A 21,504-nucleotide genomic window follows, 5' to 3' on the forward strand; every position below is an offset into this window, starting at 1 on the left:
TCTTTGTGAATTATTATTGATTGATATGATAAATCATATATTATGTTTGTTATAGTCTGTATGCAATATCACCTTAAAAACAGCTGATGTTTAACTTAATATATTTAATATTTATTTATAATTGTACTGTGCCATGTTTATCAAAATAAAGCAGAAAATTGTACACCCCATTTTATTATTATATTTATTATTTTATTAATATTTATATTGTACATATTGTGCTTGTTTTGTTGAAATTTATTCTTGTACATACTAGGGTGACCACCCGTCCCTCGTAGCGCTTGCACGCACAGCGTTTGAAGCCCAATTCATGCGTCCCACAAATTGAGACTGTGTCACGCATAATCAATGCTTGCTCAAAAAAAGTTGGTCGCTCATCTATATCTGGAGTCATTAACCCGTCGATTGCGGTCGACAAGTCGATCTTGGAAGCATTTTAAGTCGATCTCGAAGATTTTTCAAAATCTGAGAAAAACAGGTGCAAGCCTCTGCTGACTGCGCGCGCACCTCCCGAAACAGACGAGACATTTATACTTGACGCAACTGTTTTAGACTGAAAACCAGACCATACAACTGATTTAGACGTGGGTGCCGGTGTGATGAGATGTACTAATATTGTTTTTTGAGGTAATAGGGATTGCACGGTTCGCTGAACAAAACAAAAACCGTTTCTGCTGATGCATGCGCATTCTGGCTTCCCAAACATTACAAAAACATGAGAGAAAAAAAAATAAACCCTGGACAAATCATTCACTCTTGTTCAACGCGAATGCTGTATATGAGCTGTAATTTATTCTTAAAGTGAATAAATTGTAATGAAAAATAAATAAAATTAAATAGCTAAAGTAAATCGTAAGTGGAAGTGCATTTGTCGATTCTGTCATAAGCATACAGTACATCAGCAATTACACATGTTTAGGGGAATAGGGCATTATTAACATACCATGTAAGGTGGTATGTGCTAGAAATGGGTAAACCACTATCAGTGAGTCTGCCCATGGGGTGGGGGCACCACCGCTCAAGGCAGTGTCCCACATTGTCCCTCAGAAACATACCCCTTGTCCCCCCTTGGGCTTATTAGCAGGTGGTCACCCTAGTACATACAGGTGCAGTATTAGGAATGTAACGATTACCGGTTTGACAATAAATCATAATAAAATTGCCCATGGTTAGTATTACAGTTTCATCTTTTAATTATCATTAAAACCATATTACACTGAACAAAATTATAAACGCAGCACTTTTGTTTTTGCCCCTATTTTTCATGAGCTGAACTCAAAGATAAGACTTTTTCTATGTACACAAAAGGCCTATTTCTCTCAAATATTGTTCACAAATATGTCTAAATCTGTGCTAGTTAGCACTCTCCTTTTCCCGAGATAATCCCCCAGACAGCAGATAACTCAGCGCCGTAACTTCAGATAACTTCAGATTGAGAGTTTCTTCAGGAACGGTGACATCTGACTGACAATGGCTATTAGCTTTAACCCAGCCAAGTCCAGGTCCCTGGTTTTAAAGAAAGGCAGAGTGGCTGACCGATTCCGCTTTACCCTGGAGGGGTCACAAATTCTTGGGGAAGATATTTGACAGCTCCCTGAAGGATACAACCGCTATCTAACAAACCAGAAATAATGTAAGGAACTGGCTCACTGCAGTCAGCAAGTCGGTGCTTCCAGGAAAGTACAAAACCTGGATGTACCAGCACGGAATCCTGCTGAGGATTCTTGGGTCCCTTCTTGTATATGAGGTACATGACAACGGTAGAAGCATTACAGAGAACGGTCAGTCAGTTCCTCAGGAAGTGGTTGGGACTCCCACAGTCCCTGAGGAACATCACCCTGTACGGCCATTCCACCAAGCTGCAGCTTCCCATCAGCAGCTTGTCCAAGGAGTTCAAGGTCACTCGTATCAGGGAAGTCTTGATGTATAGAGATTCATCCAATGCTAAAGTTTCTTCAGCTGGAATCTCTGTTAAGATGGGAAGGAAGTGGCAGGCTCAGGTGGTGGTGGACAGAGTAGAGTAGAGGCGCTGCTGAGGCAAGGCTGTTCATCATTGAATTCAGTGATGTCATATCTGTTCAGTTAAATAGTGTCTGTGCATTTATTTGCAATCAAGTCAACGATATCGCTGTAGATGAAGTGACCCCAACTAAGCAAGCCAGAGGCGACAGCGGCAAGGAACCGAAACTCCTTCGGTGACAGAATGGAGAAAAAAACCTTGGGAGAAACCAGGCTCAGTTGGGGGGGCAGTTCTCCTCTGACCAGACGAAACCAGTAGTTCAATTCCAGACTGCAACAAAGTCAGATTGTGCAGAAGAATCATCTGTTTCCTGTGGTCTTGTCCTCGTGCTCCTCTAAGACAAGGTTTTTACAGGGGATCTGTATCTGGGGCTTTAGTTGTCATGGTCTCCGCTGTCTTTCAGGGCAGTAGAGGTCCTTTCTAGGTGCTGATCCGCCATCTGGTCTGGATACGTACTGGATCGGGGTGACTGCAGTGAGCCTCTGATCTGTATACAGACTAGATCTGGTGGCTACGGTGACCTCGAATAAAAGAGAAACTGACAAATATTAGCGTAGATGCCATTCTTCTAATGATGTAGCAAGGACATAGGGTGTTATGGGTAGTGTTTCTGGTTCCGGTTTACCTAATTAATGCAGCCTAAAAATCCTTTAACAGATTTGGATATTAAAAACATATTAGTATGTTATGTGTAAGCCAGGTTAAAGAGATGGGTCTTTAATCTAGATTTTAACTGCAAGAGTGTGTCTGCCTCCCGAACAATGTTAGGTAGGTTATTCCAGAGTTTAGGCGCCAAATATGAAAAGGATCTGCCGCCCGCAGTTGATTTTGATATTCTAGGTATTATCAAATTGCCTGAGTTTTGAGAACGTAGCGGACGTAGAGGATTATAATGTAAAAGGAAATACTGAGGTGCTAAACCATTCAGGGCTTTATAAGTAATAAGCAATATTTTAAAATCTATACGATGTTTGATAGGGAGCTAGTGCAGCGTTGACAGGACCTGGCTAATATGGTCATACTTCCTGGTTCCTGGACTAGCTGAAGTTTGTTTACTAAGCGTGCAGAACAACCACCCAATAAAGCATTACAATAATCTAACCTTGAGGTCATAAATGAACTTTGAGATCATAAATGTTTTTTTTTTTTTTTTTTTTTCAGGAAAATTAGCAAAATCACCCATTTATTTCTCAAAGCATAAAATGAACTTCTAAAATACATCAGACCAAAATGTAAAAAAAAAAAAAAAAAAAAAAAAAAAACATAAAACTAGCGCCTTTTCTGGAACACGTTCCCTTGTCCCGGTCCCCCCGGCCACGGCCTCTGGCTGCCACTTGGGCTTTAAAGGGTTAGTTCGCCCAAAAATGAAAATTATGTCATTAATAACTCACCCTTATGCTGTTCCAAACATGTAAGACCTCCTTTTATCTTCGGAACACAGTTTAAGATATTTTAGATTTAGTCCGAGAGCTCTCAGTCCCTCCATTGAAGCTGTGTGTACGGTATACTGTCCGTGTCCAGAAAGGTAAGAGAAACATCATCAAAGTAGTCCATGTGACATCAGAGGGTCCGCTGGAATTTTTTGAAGCATCGAAAATACATTTTGGTCCAAAAATAGCAAAAACGATGACTTTATTCAGCATTGTCTGTTCATACAGCGGATCCGGCCACGTCCGTGTAACCAAGCGTGCATGTTTTTTTTTTTTTTTTCTGGAGTTCAATATAGTTTAATATCTATGATAATGTTTTTTTTAAATCAAATCTTTGCATAGCTATGACAGGAAACACTGGCATCTAAAATGCCATCAATAAAATGCACCTCTGTTCATTGTCCATAACATACACCTGCCCATACCATAACCCCACTGCCACGATGGGGCCACTCGATCCACAATGTTGACATCAGCAAACCGCTCACCCACATGACGCCATACACAAGCTAGGATTCATCCGTGAAGAGAACACCTCTCCAAATTGCCATCAAATGTGAGCATTTGCCCACTCAAGTCGGTTACGACGACGAACTGCAGTCAGGTTGAGACCCCAATGAGGACGACGAGCAGGCAGATGAGCTTGATTTCCCTGAGATGGTTTCTGGCAGTTTGTGCAGACATTCTTTGGTTATGCAAATTGTTGCAGCAGCTGTCTGGGTGCCTGGACGATCTTGGAGGTGATGCTGATTGTGGAGGTCCTGGTCTGGTGTAGTTACACGTGGTCTCCATTTGTGAGGCCAGTTGGATGTACTGACAAATTCTCTGAAATGCCTTTGGAGACATTAACATTCAATTCACAGGTAAAAGCTGTGATGGACATTCCTGCAGTCAGCATGCCAATTGCAAGCTCCCTCAAAACTTGCAACATTTGTGGCATTGTGCTGTGTGATAAAACTGCACATTTTAGAGTGGCCTTTTATTGTGGCCAGCCTAAGGCACACTAGTGCAATAATCATGCTGTCTAATCAGCATATTGATATGCCACTCCTGTGAGGTGGATGGATTATCTCGGCAAAGAAAAAGTGCTCACTAACACAGATTTAGACAGATTTGGAAACAATATTTGAGAGAAATAGGCCTTTTGTGTACATAGAAAAAGTCTGAGATCTTTGAGTTCAGGTCATGAAAAATGGTGGCATAAACAATAGTGTTGGGTTTATAATTTTGTTCAGTGTAGATTACCGCGAGTTAAACAACTAGCGATAAATAAATACTGTCCAGCATAAAGCGCAGTAGTTTCGTTTTGAGTATAAACAGGGTGGAAAAGATGAGAGGATTAAAAAAAAGTGCTATGGGAATTATACAAATGAACATATTAATTAATTAATTATATGACTGTACCTCTGAAGGTTCTGACTCTATTCAGTAACAATTCGATGGCATTTTGTTTTCATCTTCACTCCATCTAATACCTGAGGGAATTGTTCTTAATCGCAATTCTGCTTACATGGAGGTTACGGGAAAGAGCTCTAATTCAGCTTTTCCATAGCGCCATCTGCTGTCAGTGAGTGGATTTACAGAGAGCTATATTTATATTTAGCCTATGTGAAGTTCCCTTTTGAGGGAACTTCGAACTGCGTCCTCTAGGGGTCGCTTTGGGGAACACCTCGTCGTGACCCATGTCTGAAGCATACATTGAAAAAACACCAACTTGTTGGCCGGCAATGTCACTACCGGCGCGACTATAAATAAGCACCGGGAGAGCACGTCACTATCTTCTTCGTCTGAAGCTTGTGTCCGAAGCATGGCAGGGTCTCGTTCCCTACTCAGGGAACTATGGTTACATACATAACCTGAGACAGTTCCCTTTCGAGGGAACTTCGAACTGCGTCCTCTAGGGGCTGCTTTGGGGAACAGTATACCCACACCACCATGCTGAGGGGAGTACAGGCCAGAATCATTGTGAACACTAAGTACCAAATCTACCATTTCCATGGGAGTTGCCCCTGGGATGTTTAGACGGCTGTCTGTGACAGTACCCCTTACGACCAAAAGGCCTAAGCTACATACCCAACTTAATTGTTAGGGCCTCGGCCCAGGGTAGAACTGAAGGCTTGGAATCAGGAAAGATTCCTTTAAAGGGATATGGCTAAGAACCTAGCATTTCTACCAAGTCTTGCCTGTCACACAGGGGCTACCGCTAGCTTACACATAAGCTTGCTGAAAGAGCTGTCTCGACAGTTCTCTAGTAGCAACACCCTGTTTAGATAGGTATCTGAGGATACATAGGTGGAGTGGCGCCTAAGATGAATGGGGCTTTTACCTTTACCAAGAAAGGGCACGAAGCAACCGTGCGAAGCCCTCACCATATAGGACTTTAGAAAGAATGCAGAATACTAGCGTGCGAACTTACCACAGTGGGGATTTCAGAAAGTGTGCTTAGATTTCACGTGCACACTTACCATTGCATGGATACAACGAGGTGTTCCCCAAAGCAACCCCTAGAGGAGGCAGTGTCTTGTTCCCTACTCAGGGAACTATGGTTACATACGTAACCTGAGACTGTTTCTGTCTGGCAAAAAATGCACCAAGTTTGCAAGCCCTGCTGTTAATTTTGACTGCTTGATGAAAAACAAGCTTATGTGGATTCTACATTTTTAAACAATTCAGATTAGTTATCTAGTATTATTTATGGAGTAGATAAATTTAATCATGTATTAATAAATTATCAGAATCAGAATGAGCTTTATTGCCAGATATGTTTACACATTCAAGGAATTTGTTTTCATGACAGAAGATTCCACAGTGCAACAGAATGACAGCAATAGAAAAAAAAAAAATAAGTAAATAAGGAATAAAAATATACAAATTTACAATCAAATGTGCAGGTATATTACTGTACATACTATTTTTAGTTTAGTCAAGTTTCAGTCAACTAAGTCTAAGCATTTTAGTCTTATTTTAGTCAGAATTATCCATGACTATTTTCGTCTAGTTTTAGTCGACGAAAACTGATGACATTTAGTTTAGTTTTATTCAATGAAAATGAATTGCTCTGATCTGAATTTTCCAAACATGTAAGAAGTACACACATCTGTCCCTTTCTCAGTGTCAGACTTAGCTTTGTTTATTGTCATCTTCTAAATAATGCCGCGAGTGGGGCTTGAGGAAGTGACGTGCGCAGTGCGACCTGATCCAGCCCCTGAAGTGAGACACAGGAAACAGAAATACTGGAAAATAATAATAACACGACTAAATGAGAGAAAATAATGCTACAACCTTTCATTTTGTCTCATTTACTAATACTAAATAACACAGGTTTAGCTGATTTCAGTTTCTGCCTGTGGATCGGTATAAGATGAACCAAACAGTGATCAGAGTTCCCCAAAGCTGCTTGTGATTGGCATCCTTTATTTTGATGTAACAGTGATCCAATATATTAATGTTTCTGGTGGGACATGTAACATGCTTTTGTTGTTGTTGTTTTGTGTCTGTGATCAGGGGCCTGTACCATGAAGCTGGATTAGGTGGCTAGCCAGCTATGTTTCAGCTTAGTTTCCGCCAACCCTGGGTTTTAGGTACTATGAAAGTAGCTCGGCTTTAATCGGTGTTCGTTGCCATGGTATCTTACACTCCACAGCTAACCTGCTCCGGGGCTGGTTATGTTCTGGGTTAGAGATCTCAAACTGAAGGTGAACCAATCAGATGTGAGAGAAGTGACACATGTCTGACACAAAGTCACTCCAGTTTATCTTGCTCCAAATTAAAGGTCACTAATGCTAAAAAAAATAAAAAAATAATAATTCTGGCTTTAATGATAATTACTGAGTCATTTTATGATTTATATAATTATTGTGATTCATATTATTATTTATCTCTTACACACAAGCAATTTTAGTTTAACAGTTATTATAAATTATTTTAAATAAATATTAATGTATACAGATCATGCAATATAAATAAGCTGTAGTATCAAAAGATTGAACTATTTTAAAAATTTCAAATCTGAACTTACATGTTCAAGTCTCTATCACTATATATTTCCAAATGTATAAACTAAGTTAACAAGTTCCACTTGTGACTACACAGATGGAGCAAGATCATTTATTTTATTAGTCCTCCATTTTTCATATGACATTTAAATTTGTCATATTCTTCAATCTCTTAACCTTTAGCAAAACCTTTAACCTTTAGTTTTGAATCTCGCTGGGTCTCTCACAAGAAGTAAATCAAACTTGCTTTGTATTGCAAGGCTTGTGATTGGCTGTTCGCCAGTGATGTCACACATTCATGTGCACGCGCTTCACAAACTCAGGATCAAGGCCAGAATTGACAAAGAAAGTTGATGAACAGCATCATGGTACCAACAAAGCCGGATTGGAGAGGTTTGGTTTTGTCAACTCAAAACTAATCCTGTAACTCTGAATTTGTTCAGCTACCATCATGGTACAGGCCCATGATCTGCTAGTTTTTGTAAAGCTGAGTTCACGTGCACTTGCGGAGTTAACAAAGAGCACTTCTAGATCGGGATAGCACATCTTCTTTAACACTGTTACAACCGTACACCACCATTAGTTGATGTAAAAGCATGTCCTGCTGCCGCTCGCTTTTCCCCATTGATTCTGTGTCACAATCTGCTCTGAACAGCTGGAAACTCAGCAGATTTAACGCGTTGTCCGGTATGGACATGAACATAGTCGTCTCTGGTGAAATTGATTGCAGGGATATAACAAAAGACAGGACAAACTAACAAAAATACAAAAACAACTGCAGTGCACGCCACGGAGGCCGCCATCGCCATCAGTACCATCTTGTTGAATTTATAATTTTGACTTGACTCTTTTCTTTATTTAAAGGCTTAAATGTGAGATTAACCTTTTTTATGAAAATTTTCTCAAAGATTTATTTAAACATTTATATTAGATATTCCAACATGCTGTTAAACTGTTGTCAGTTTAGTTGTCATTTAAAATCTGAACATATTGGTCATGTTATTGTTTTAGTGATTATGCAAACAAAAAGTGATTTTATTTGTTGTTTGATTATTTTTAAATATAAAACTTGGTGAAGTGATTTTTGTATCTGTACTTTTTGAACATCTCCAGCACATTTAAAAAATACTAAGATAATACTGATCATTTTGGTCACTATAATCGTGATAAGAAATGTTCATACCATTACATCCCTAAGCTGTACTAAGCAGTACATAAATTGCTGAATGAAAAGGCTTTCTGTTACCACATGTAAATATCTAAAAATATTATTTGTCAAACATATCTAACCAACTTCATCTGCAATAAAGACAGCAAACATTGTGTGAGAGTCATGATAATTAGAAGGTTTGACTTTGTGGCCAATCTCGGCGATCGGTATTCGGTAAGTTCATTTGAGATGAACTTCAGATCCCCATTAGATCCCTTGCCTTGAATGAGGATGAGAGTAGACCGCTGCAGTCATCCTCTAATCGTATTTGTGGCAGATGTATGCGAATTAGCCATTTGTCCACACACAAACGCAGCACCAGGTCACTGAAACTAATTTTCAGAAACTCCAGTTACAGTGTTAATGTGTAGACAGTGAAACCAGAGTTTTTGGCTTGTTACGTTGGAGCATGCACTATCATCTTCACTATTATGTTATCTCTGCCTACTGGAACAATTTTCAGGCCTCTAATTGGCCAACATGACTTTACAGTTGAGATTGTATTGCCACCTGCTGGTTTGACATGCTCTTGAGAGTGCTTCATAACATGCTTTTGCGTTTTCATGTGGATGGATTTTTTATTTATTTATTTTTTTAACAAATGGAAGAAGGAAAAACTTTGTTTATGAAAAAAATGCCTGTGTATGTGTGGACATGGCCTTAGTCTTCTGACGTGTATATGTATATATCTGTGTGTGTGTGTGAATTTCTTGTGAATGGTTCGAAGACTATACACTTTGTGATTACTTTTTCTATCAGAATTATGTTGACCCACTAGTAATTACTCAAGTTTTACTACATCCTTCTAAAGAAATTATCTAAAAGGAAACTACTTAAAAGTTCACCAAAAACCGCAAAAAGCTTAAAATGTATTTGTTCATCACAACTAGAAAAGCCACTGATATTAACAAGGATGGGACAAGCAACATCTAAAGTGACAGTGGCCATATTTATAATGGCAGAATTTAAAAAAGAGGCATGGATCAACAAAAAGTAAAATTTGCTAGCCTCTGGGCTAGAACATGCATGGAATGTCAGGAACACAACTGGAAACAGATGCAGGTTACAGTATGAGACCAATTTAATCAATAAGTCCAAAAGAAAAAACTCCCTCAAACGAACAGAAACAGGCCGGGAAAATAAGGAAAATTTTGCGTAAACACCCGGCAGGGGGCACCCAATGGCACGGCCACGTAGAGAGTGGAGAGGGGAGGAAAACCCGAGAGAGCCATTAACGGAGCAAGCTGAAACACTTCTGAGGAATGCAGGTGCCCGGTCTAGGGAATGAGGGAGAGGAAAAATAGAAAACAAAACAAAACCAGTAGCAGCAAACAATGGCATGACAGAGCAAGACTTGACTGGATCAGACAGAAAGGCTACACATGGACTATAGTCGAACAACGATCTGGCACTGATTGGCGCGACAGACGGGAATAAATTGAGCAAAAGATGAATAGACATTGAATTCAAATGAGCGGAGTCAAACAATTAGAAGCGGAAACTGTAGTAACGAGGGGGATGGAGGAGCGCCACAGATAGGTGCAAGACGAACGATCAAAACCAAAACAAACACCATGTGCACACAAAATGCAGACATAAACAAAAAACACCAACACACACCGAAGAACGGGGTGATCAGACAGCGGACATGACAGTACCCCCCCACTGACGGACGCCACCAGGTGCCGCAGGAAGGGGCATACCTCTTCGCCAGTAGAAGTCCTCGACCAGTGTCTGATCCAAGATGTCCCGGGCAGGAACCCAGCTCCTTTCCTCTGGGCCATAGCCCTCCCAGTCCACAAGATATTGAAAGCCCCGACCCCTACGTCAGAAATCTAGCAACTTCCGGATTGTATAGACTGGGGAGCCATCCACTAGATGGGGGGAGGGGGGGTTGGGGCAGAGGGAACAAGAGGGGAATGGAACACAGGTTTAACCCTGGAAACATGGAAAACAGAGTGCACCCGACCAAGCATGGTAGGGAGCTTGAGCTGCACCGCCGCCGGACTCAGGACCTTGGTGATCCGGTATGGGCAAATTAACCTGGGTGCCAACTTGCGTGAGGCTACCCTGAGAGGCAGGTCATTGATGGAGAGCCATATCCTTTGACCACACACATAGCGGGGAGCAGGAGTCCGCTGACGATCGGCCGCTGCTTTGGTCAACTGACAGAACACTGGAATGGGGACATACCTGTGGCAGAGGCCGGAAGGGAGTTATGGGCGTATTCTACCCAGGACAGCTGTTGGCACCAGGAGCTGGGATTGTGGGATCCAAGGCAGCGAAGAGTGCATTCCAAATCCTGGTTTGCCCGCTCGGACTGCCCGTTGGTCTGGGGATGGAATCCTGATGACAGACTTGTAGAGGCCCTGATCTGCTGACAGAACTCTCTCCAAAACCGAGAGACAGGGCCAAAGAGGCTGACCCTCTAAACTCCTTTCCGAAAGCCTACCCTGCTCTGATTGGTCAGACCAAGTATGCAAGTATGCAGGTCAACAGCACATATCAGAAATTAAATCCCATTACTATATCTGTTTTGGAGGCTTGCTCATATGGAAGTAATGACAATAATGAAGTAATGGAATTCTGACAAATGTATTAAAAAAAAAAAAAAAAAAAAAAAAAAAACGTTAAATTGCACTAACCAAAGATAAAATCTTTGCTTGAATTGTAATGCATTGTATTTTCATGGCTTGCATTTTTAGAATGTGAAATTGAACGTGGTTGTATATTTAAACTGTGAATATTTAATGGACTAATATTAAAAGACCAGATTCAGTATACAGCTTACTGATGCAAACTACATACAGGCAGAAAGAAGATGAGCCCAGTATTTGAACACCAGTTACGCAACTTGCAAAACTTCACATTATGCATTTTCCCATAAAGAAAAAAAAGCTTAACATGGTTTATTGCCTCAAATTATAATAAACGTGATTGTGGCGAGTGGGGCGGGGCCGAGAGGCGTGGGAACGAGGAGTGAGGCCGGGTGTAGTGATTGGAGATGAGCTACACCTGCGCCCCACCGCCAGTATCGAGTCCCACGTAGGAGATGGAAGGATATAAAACTGGAGTGACGGCCGTGAAGGACGAGAGAGGACCAGGCCTGGGACATTATTTTATGTGTTTGCGTTTTATTTATGCGCACCAGTCGGCCGTGAGGGGCTGGTGCGCCGTTTTGTATTTATTTTGAATATTAAAATTATGTTTTGATTGTGCACCGGTTCCCGCCTCCTTCTTCCCGATGAATATGGAGATTTGTATATCGTTACAGTGGTGCCGAAGCCCGGGAGAAGGAGGGACGCGCTGCTGAAGATCCCTCGCCGCTGTGGTGAATCCGCGGTGCCCTCGAGCAGGCGAGGTATGTGCCGCCATGGACGCTCGAGGCGGTGGGCTGGAGCGAGTTGCCGGGGACGGGCGAGCTCGCTGCCGACCGCCCACGATATGGAGGGGCGGCTGCCATCCGTGAGGGAGCGGAGGAGTGTCGTGCCGTCCGCCGAGGGCCGTCCAGTGCCACCGCCGGGCACCGCGGAGGAGATCACCCAGCCGGTGGAGGGCCGAGCAGCAGTGCGTCTGGGAACCGGATTTTTTTTTTTTTTTTTTTTTTTTCCTCTCTCCCCTCTCTCGTCCCTGTCGCTCCTCCTTCCATCTCCTTTTCTCTCGCCTCGTCTGTCCTACCCCCAGGTTCCCGCAGGTCCCCGTGAGCGGTCCCCCCCGGAGGGAGGGGGGGGGGAGTAGAGCGCAGTCTCGAGGGTACCCCCCGGCCTGCGAGGGGCGATGGGGGTATGTGGCGAGTGGGGCGGGGCCGAGAGGCGTGGGAACGAGGAGTGAGGCCGGGTGTAGTGATTGGAGATGAGCTACACCTGCGCCCCACCGCCAGTATCGAGTCCCACGTAGGAGATGGAAGGATATAAAACTGGAGTGACGACCGTGAAGGATGAGAGAGGACCAGGCCTGGGACATTATTTTATGTGTTTGCATTTTATTTATGCGCACCAGTCGGCCGTGAGGGGCTGGTGCGCCGTTTTGTATTTATTTTGAATATTAAAATTATGTTTTGATTGTGCACCGGTTCCCGCCTCCTTCTTCCCGATGAATATGGAGATTTGTATATCGTTACAGTGATAATAAGTGATCATTCTAAAAATGATGAAAACAACAAAGACAAAATTGGTATCCTAATAATACAACATACTATAGCTAGGGGCATAGCACCGAATCTTGGGTCCTAAGTAAAGACAGTGTGCGAGCGCCCATTTGCCCTTATTCCATTAACTAGCCGTTTTATCAGCCAATTAGCATTGTGGAACTTTCCTAGAAATCTAATCAAATAATGCAAATTGCATGTACTGTATGTTATGCTTATGGGAGGTGCATACACAGATGTGTTGCGCAGCTGGTCAAACAAGCAAAAAACTGGGAAATAGTGCAGACACATTATACACACACAATTGCAAAATAATGACTATAATTGAGGATATTGACGGGCCCCTCACATGCCCCAGGCCCCATGCACTCAGTCACACTTTTTCCCCTACTTACTATGCCCCTAATTGTGTGTAAGTGTTACTCACAATGTTAAATTATTGTTTGTTTGACTGTTGTATGAAATAAATATTACATTTGCAATCGTGTGATATTCTGGGAAAAAATAACTCTTGCTTATGTGATGTTGTATTATACCTACATCATCAGCACACAACAGGATTCCATCTCACTTCCCATGTCGTCTTCCACACACCCGACAGAAAGAACCATCATGATCATCCACCATGGCTTTCTGTATCGAAAGATCAATAGCGAAGACCGCCAGCCCAGAATGCAGCTCGTCGTTCCAAAGGCCTTGACAGCACGACAATGGAGTGACATCAACTGAAAACGCTCTTCCGCATTCTGGAGGTTGCCTGGTGGCCAGCGGGAGGAACCGCACCACCCACCCAGGGCTACCCAGGCTGGTACAGACTACCACCTCTCTGCAACGTAGGACTATAAGCAACTTTGCAACTACATGTCAACTAACTCTCATTAGAGTATTAATATGCTTAAGAATGGTAGAATCTACTATGGTAGAATAAGTTGACATACTTGCAGAGACACTTATAGTTAGCTTATAATCTGTTGGTTGACCATCAAAATAAAGTGTTAGCATATATTAGCAGTAGTAGACATACTAATACTCCAATGACCACTAGATGATATGTAGTTGCAGAGTTACTTATCAACAGCTATCTAAAAGGGTACCATCAAATAATAAAACTGATATTACAATACAAAATAGTTCAAAGCAAATGTGTCATCTGCTATCTGATCTAATTTATTGTTATTATTACTACTTATAAAGTAGCATAAGAAAAATGGCAAGATATGAGACTTATAATAAATTATAACTATGATAAATATAATGCATTGTATACGTGGATGCAACATGTACATTGCATTATAAATAATCATACTCTTAAAAGCTATAACCACAAGTAAATGTTCTAACATATTAAAACTGTTCTTATGAATATTCATGAGATGATACAACATATTATAAGGTTCTTTATAATGTATTATACATTCATTATAATGCCTAAAGAATACCCTTATAATATATTACAAATACGGGCTTCATAGAAAGTGTTACGTATGATTCTTTGCTGCCTGCCTTGATTAGTGTGCTCTGTCTGCCTGGATTACATTTATAGCCTACTGTTTGCTGCCTGCCCTAATCTCCTGCCTGGTTTACAATAACGTCTCTGCTTTGCCCCGTTTTCACCTGACGTGGGTGATTGGCCTCTGCCTGTTTGTTCTATGTATATCTCTGTGAACAAAGCAGCACATGGATCCTAACTCAGTTATCTCAGTGTTAGAGAAAACTTCACCAGAAACCGATCCAGTGTCTTTATATTGACTGTTTATGTACGAGCATTGTGCCCAACTCATCCTGCACTCTGCTCCATCACCACCACATAATACATTTATAAGGTGTGGGGAAGTTGTGGCCTAATGGTTAGATAGTCGGACTCGTAACTCAAAAGGTTGCTGGTTTGAGTCTCATACCAGCAGGGATTGTGTGTTCACTGCTGTGTGTGTGCACTTTGGATGGGATAAATGCAGATCACTAATTCTGGTTCGCCATACTTGACCACGTGTCACGTCACTTTCACTGTCTCCGTCTCCAAAACTTGACCTACATTCCAGCCACTTTACGCAAGAGGGTATTTCAGTGGGTACACAGCACACCAAGTTCTGGACATCCAAACATTAATGTCTCCGTTCAGCTCCTCAATAACAAGTTTTGGTGGCCATCAATGCAGTCAGATACCATAGCTTTTATTCAGAATTGTACCACCTGCTAAATGTCCAAGGCTTCCTGTCAGGTTTCTGCCAGTCTGTTCCAGCCATTTCCCATACCACAGCAACCATGGTCACACACAGCCATTGATTTCATCACTGGCCTTCCCAATTTTCAGGGTCATACAACCAATCTCACTGTTATCGACCGTTTCTCAAAAGTCTTTTCCCAGAAGACATAAGCTTCCAGTGCTTAGAGACAAAACAATAAATAAATAAATAAATGAATATGTGTATAAACATTTGTGCTATAAATGATAATCGAATAGGATTGAGTAAGATGCATGGATGTACTAGGATGGAGGGGTAACAAATAAATTACGGATACAATAAGGATATTGCAAATTTTTATTGCATAAGTGGAGAACATTTAACTGTTCATGAGAAAGATTGCCTGGGGGAAGAAACTGTTCTTGTGCCTGACTGTCCTGGTATTTGCGGCTCTGAAGCACCGGCCAGATGGCAAAAGTGCAAAGATGAGGCAACTTGGAGGTGAGGGATCCAGAGTGATTTTCTGAGCCATTTTCCTCACTCTGGAAGTATACAGTTTTTGAAAGGTGGGCAGGGGAGTACCAATAATCCTTTCAGCTATCCGAACCGTTCTCTGTGGACTTCTGATGTCTGATTTTGTTGCTGAACCAAACCAGACAGTTATTGAAGTACACAGGACAGACTCAATGATGGCTGAGTAGAACTGTTTCAGCAGCTCCTGTGGCAGGTTAAACTTCCTCAGCTGGCGAAGGAAATACAACCTTTGCTGGGCCTTTTTAACAATGGAGTCAATGTGATTGTCCCACTTCAGGTCCTGAGAGATAGTGGTGCCCAGAAACCTGAATGACTCCACTGCAGTCACAGTGCTGTTCATGATGGTGAGTGGGGAAAGTGCAGGGGGGTTTCTCCTGAAGTCCACCATCATCTCCACTGTTTTGAGCGTGTTCAGCTCCAGGTTGTTAAGACTGCACCAGACAGCCAGCTGCTCAACCTCTTGTCTGTAAGCAGACTCATCACCGTCCTGGATGAGGCCGATGACTGTAGTGTCGTCTGCAAACTTCAGGAGCTTAACAGAGGGGTCTTTAGAGGTGCAGTCGTTGGTTTACAGGGAGAAAAGCAGAGGGGAGAGAACATATCCCTGAGGGGCACCAGTGTTGGTGGAGCAGCTGTTTGACATGAATTTCCCCAGTCTCACTAACTGTTGCCTATCTGTCAGAAAGCTATTGATCCACTGACAGATAGAGGTAGAAACAGAGAGCTGGGTCAGTTTGGTCTGGAGGGTTGTTGGGATGATGGTGTTGAAAGCCGAACTAAAGTCCACAAACAGGAACCTCACATAAGTCCCTGTTTTGTCCAGATGTTGCAGGATGAAGTGCAAACCCATTGTGATAGCATCATCCACTGACCTGTTTGCTCAGTAAGCAAACTGCAGGGGGTCCAGTAAGTGTCCAGGCTTTTAAAACCTCCAAGAATTACAGAAAAAAAAAAAAAAAACTTTTTCTGACACACAGATATGACAAACATGGTTAACCATACATTTGTACATTCGCTAACATGCATATTTTGGATACACAGTTCATTTGGAAGCCTCTGCTGTGTAAAAATAGTAAATAAAATAATGTGCATCCGTTTTTTACAGGAATAAATGTAATAGGAGCATTAAATGGTTAAAGAAACTTTATTCTAATGCTCATTATATTAGCGTTAGCCGCGCTTCTAATAATGATTAATTACGTATATGCTAATGGGAATGTTTTCAATCCGACATTCAAATTAAAATATGGAATAATATTCATAACAAAAGCTCTAAACATAAAAAAAATGTTATTGAAACTTACCTGCTTGAACTTGATCGGGGTGTTTTGTTAGTGTGATGCGTTTCCTCCTCTTGAGGTTGCCACTGCTTTTATGAAGAGGTTGCCTGGTTTTCACAACAAAACCCACCCAATTGCTTTTCAAGAGGGGTCCCATGTTAAAAATCACATTCCGCAGATAAAATACATGTGTTTTGGCAAGGTTCCCCATGTAAAATTTGCATTTCAGGGGTTAAATATCACGTTATTGTTTTTTTTTTCAACCTATGGACATGAAAAACATCCCACGGAAAAAGTGTTAAAGTAGCCCGATAGAAAACCATGGACTTGCCAACACTGGATAGCTTTCGGATAGCGCATCAAAAACAGGTGTCCTGACATTTTATCCTACCCATCAGATTTTCCTACCAGGGTTTACTGTGCATGTGCACATCAATATTGTGTCCTTTTTCTCATGCTAAACAACATTTAATGTATCTGCATTACTGTTAAGATAGGTTTAGTGTTAGGATAGGTGTAGAGAAGACATTAATAAACAATAATTTGTAGCATTTTTCGTTGTCGAATTGTACTACCCAGTTTTAATGGAAGGTAACAAGATTTGACAGGGTAGCACAAATCGACAGAACACCAGGTTGATTAGGTACTTTGTACCTCTGGTACGTAATAAAACCTGGTACCATAACCTTTTCATTTTTTTATACTGATTTGGTACCAAAATACAAGATCTTTTGACAACACTACCTGTAGCATAAATCAACATTCTTATTCCCATGAGTGTGACAGGTAATGTACTGATGAAAAGGTCTCAATGCTTTGTTGCAATTACTATGATTAACCTCGATGATAAAAAAAAAAAAAAAAAAAAAAAAAAAAAAAATATTAGGTTATCAAGTGAGACAAATTTACGTATCTTTATATTACATCTTTACAGATAATATGGTCTCAGAACTTTGACTTTATATCAGGTAAATAAAAATGTATTAAATTAAAATTATTTCTGAAAGATGCACAGAAACGGCAATGTGACTGTTTGATTTGCAATCATGCTATGTATGATAGGTCTAGTCAATACACCTTAAAAAAAAAAAAAAAAAAATATATATATATATCACTCAATATCAATAAGTATCACAGTAATTGTCTTTTTTTTTTCACCTTTATTTTAGGCATATTTTTTACTTCTGTGGGAAAGTTGTAGAAACCAGTAAGTTGTGGTTTTAAACTACTCTAAATTGTCAGAACATGACAAACACTTGCCAAAGAGATGAATCCAATACTTGCCACAAGCTGCATTAAATAATAATAATAATAATAATAATATTTTGACAACATTTTTTTTCAAACAAACATTAAATAATAAAGAAAATATGTTAAGTACAAATATAATGGATATGCAATACAGTGCATATTACATTTTTTTTTTTTTTAGCTAATGAATTCATAGACATAGATAGTTTTCCTGAGGTCAAATGTAACGTTACGTGACATATTTTGATAAGATTTCTGAAGGGTGCATGGAGGCTTTTATATTTAGATGTCTGACTTCTCTCCTTCTCCATACATGCTGCAAAATCCAAACGTGTAAGAAGAGAGTCAGTACCTATGCAACATGAATATGCACACAGAAAACTGCTTACCCTTTAAATGTGCATGCACAGCAAAGTCTGAAAACTGATAAATCTCAGAGCTTGTTTGATAATCACAAATGTGCTCTCAGAAACTATTTTTGTGCTACCCACTCCATCACAAACGTACACTGACACACACAAACACACACACACACACACCTTCAGACTCTTGCAAACAATAAATTGGTGAGCACATCTAACAAGTTGATGTCCAAATGGTGACAGAAGATGAGTCTTCTAACTTCAGTGTCAGCAGACTGGTGAGAGATCAATGAACAGACACTGAGCCAGGGGCAGGAAATCGAGCCTAGATCTTCAAAAATCAATCAGCAATTTAAACTCTGTAGGAAAGGTGTTGAAAATGTGTGAAAAGTGGAAGGCAGAAAATATAGGAGTGAGTGCCTTCCTTCTTTTAATAATAAAAAAGAACATGCCTACTAAGTAAAGCATTGAATCCATCATAGTTCATTTCCAATGGTGGATGGCTACCAGTGGATGTAAAACTCCAAACGTTATTATAGCAAAAAAATATAGTGGACTACTATATGGAATATTTTAATATATTATAATATAATATATTATATTATATTATATTATATTATATTATATTATAATATTTTTTTGATAGCCAAGCTTGACAGCCAATTTTAAGACAAAGATTCACCGACACCCACCCCCCCCCCCCCCCCCCCCCAAAAAAAATCCTTCTAAGCTGAAAAGCTCAGCAGTGAAGTAATGATGGCAGAGAAAGTGGTTGATGTGGGTTTTAAGTCAATGTCTGAGATGCCACATTGACATTATTGAACTTGTGAGTCATCCACTAAGAAAATGACTGACAGGACAGGACTTGCAATCGAAGTCATGGATTAATCACTGGAAAAATAAATAAATACATAAAAGAGTCTGCAAACAGAGAGAAAAATTTATGAAAACAAAACTATTCTTCAAATTATCCATAGAAAAGAGGACTGTAGACTGCCTATTTGGAGATGGTGTTGATGCGGCTTCAACAAATATGGCCTTACAGTACAACTCCCACTAGCTGTTATTCCTGAAGCTGATTTATTATCTGTCTAAAGACACCTATGACCACTGTGACAGGGCTGGATTACTGTGGCCCAAGCAATACATTCATCGGAGCTCAGGACGAAACTATGTCTCTTCATCATATTCTTCTATTCAAATTTTGAACTGACGACAAAGAATCAGAAGACAGTCTCATTCTGGCGTTGACTTTACTAACGTATAATTTCTTCTATGTGAGTTGAATTCCAGCACTGCGGTGACTGCAAGCCCTTTTAAGTGCCGCACTATTAAATGTGTGCTCTGTGAACAAAAAAGCTTTGCTTCTGTCGGATTTTATCATGGAGAATAAGCTGGACTTGTTGTTTCTTATGGAAACTTGGCATTAACAGGATGATGGTCTTCTTTTTAATCAGCTAACTCCAGCAGGCTTTGGACTCTTTGATGTACAAGATACACCCTGTGCCCGTTCCTCTTTTTAAAACTTGTATGCCTTGTTTTAAATGTATCTAATTCTTATGTTTCTCCCCATGCTGCTGTTTGTCACTATTTATAGACCTCCAAAACCAAATAAGGATTATTTGGCTGATTTTCCTGATCTACTGTCCATATTGTCTGTCAAATTTAAGAAAATTTTGATTCTGGGTGACTTTAACATACATGTAGATCAGAAATACTGTGTTATTGCCAAGGCTTTTCTATTGCTCTTGGACTGCTTTAATCTCTCTTAGTTTATAAATGTTCTCACTCGCTGTAAAAGCCATACATTGGATTTAATCATTGCAAATGATTCCTTTTACTCAAAAATTTATGTTATGGATGTTGGTCTTTCTGACCATTTAGCTATCTTTTTTTGTTTTATAAGTGACATACAATACAGGTAAAAAAAAAATAAAAAATGGCGCCAGCATGCTGCACGGCTAGCTGCCGTTTCCCTAGGATTTTAATTTGTGTTTTGTTAGTAATGTGCTTGTTTCCGGCGCTTCCTTTATCCGTGTTGAGATATGAGCGCGCAGCACTTTTGGAAATTCAAGCCTCATGCTGTGGGTTGACGGCATTATCAGCATGATTCTGATGGGTACAGTTTCAACTTCCCTGAGCTCCTATGGTCCATACCACCAGAGCTATCCCGTCTGTACTGCGGCTTAATCTTTAAAAAGAAGCGGCAAAAAAAAAGGGGAAAGCGCAGCGGGAGGCTAGTTAAGAACGTGAGGAACGCACGCGAAATCTGCGCAAACAATCTGGATCTACGAACATGGCTCCTAACGGTGTACCCTGATCAGTCTGCTCCAGTATTTCAGCCTTTGCTGCGACATCGACGGACTGTAAACGGACAGCGTTATCTGAAGGAGTTGAAATATTGAATGGCTTCAAATGCACCTTAATTCCACTGGAGAAATTTACAGGCTTTGAACTTCAGCTCTTTAAAGTGGAGCTATCATTCACTCTTATTTATCACCCTCCAAAGTATGACAAGGATTTCATCCAGGATTTCTCAGATTTTCTTTCTTTTATTGTGCCAACTGCTGATAATCTTTTAATTCTCTGGGACTTTGAAATTCATATTTGCTGCCCGTCTAAACCTTTAGTAAAGCAGTTATCTGACCTTGTTGACTATTTTAACTTAATACAGTCAGTATGAGATGTTACTCACAGGCATGGTCATACCGTTGATTTAGTTCTGTCCTGGGGGTTATCTGTTAGTAATGTGTCTGTAGTTGACAACTGTATATCCGATCACAGTTCTGTTATATTTCAGTTTGATCTTCCATCTGTTATCTCAAAAAGCAAACCTGTAGTCCGTTGTGTCCGACCAGTAAATGAGACTACAGCAAATTGTTTTGCTGAGGCCTATGCGGCAAATTCAATGTCTTCTATCATCGAGGTATCTGGACCCTCTTTAGACACAGAGGAGTTGACTGCTGTTTTTAATTATGTTTGCTTGGACATTTTGAATGATGTTGCTCCACTTAGATATAAAAGGTATAAACCTCAGTCTCAGCCATGGTTGAACAATGAAATTTGTGGGTTTAGAAGGGCTGAACGTAGAT

Source organism: Carassius gibelio, chromosome A5 (assembly GCF_023724105.1).
Source record: "Carassius gibelio isolate Cgi1373 ecotype wild population from Czech Republic chromosome A5, carGib1.2-hapl.c, whole genome shotgun sequence".
Classification (NCBI taxonomy): Eukaryota; Metazoa; Chordata; class Actinopteri; order Cypriniformes; family Cyprinidae; genus Carassius; species Carassius gibelio.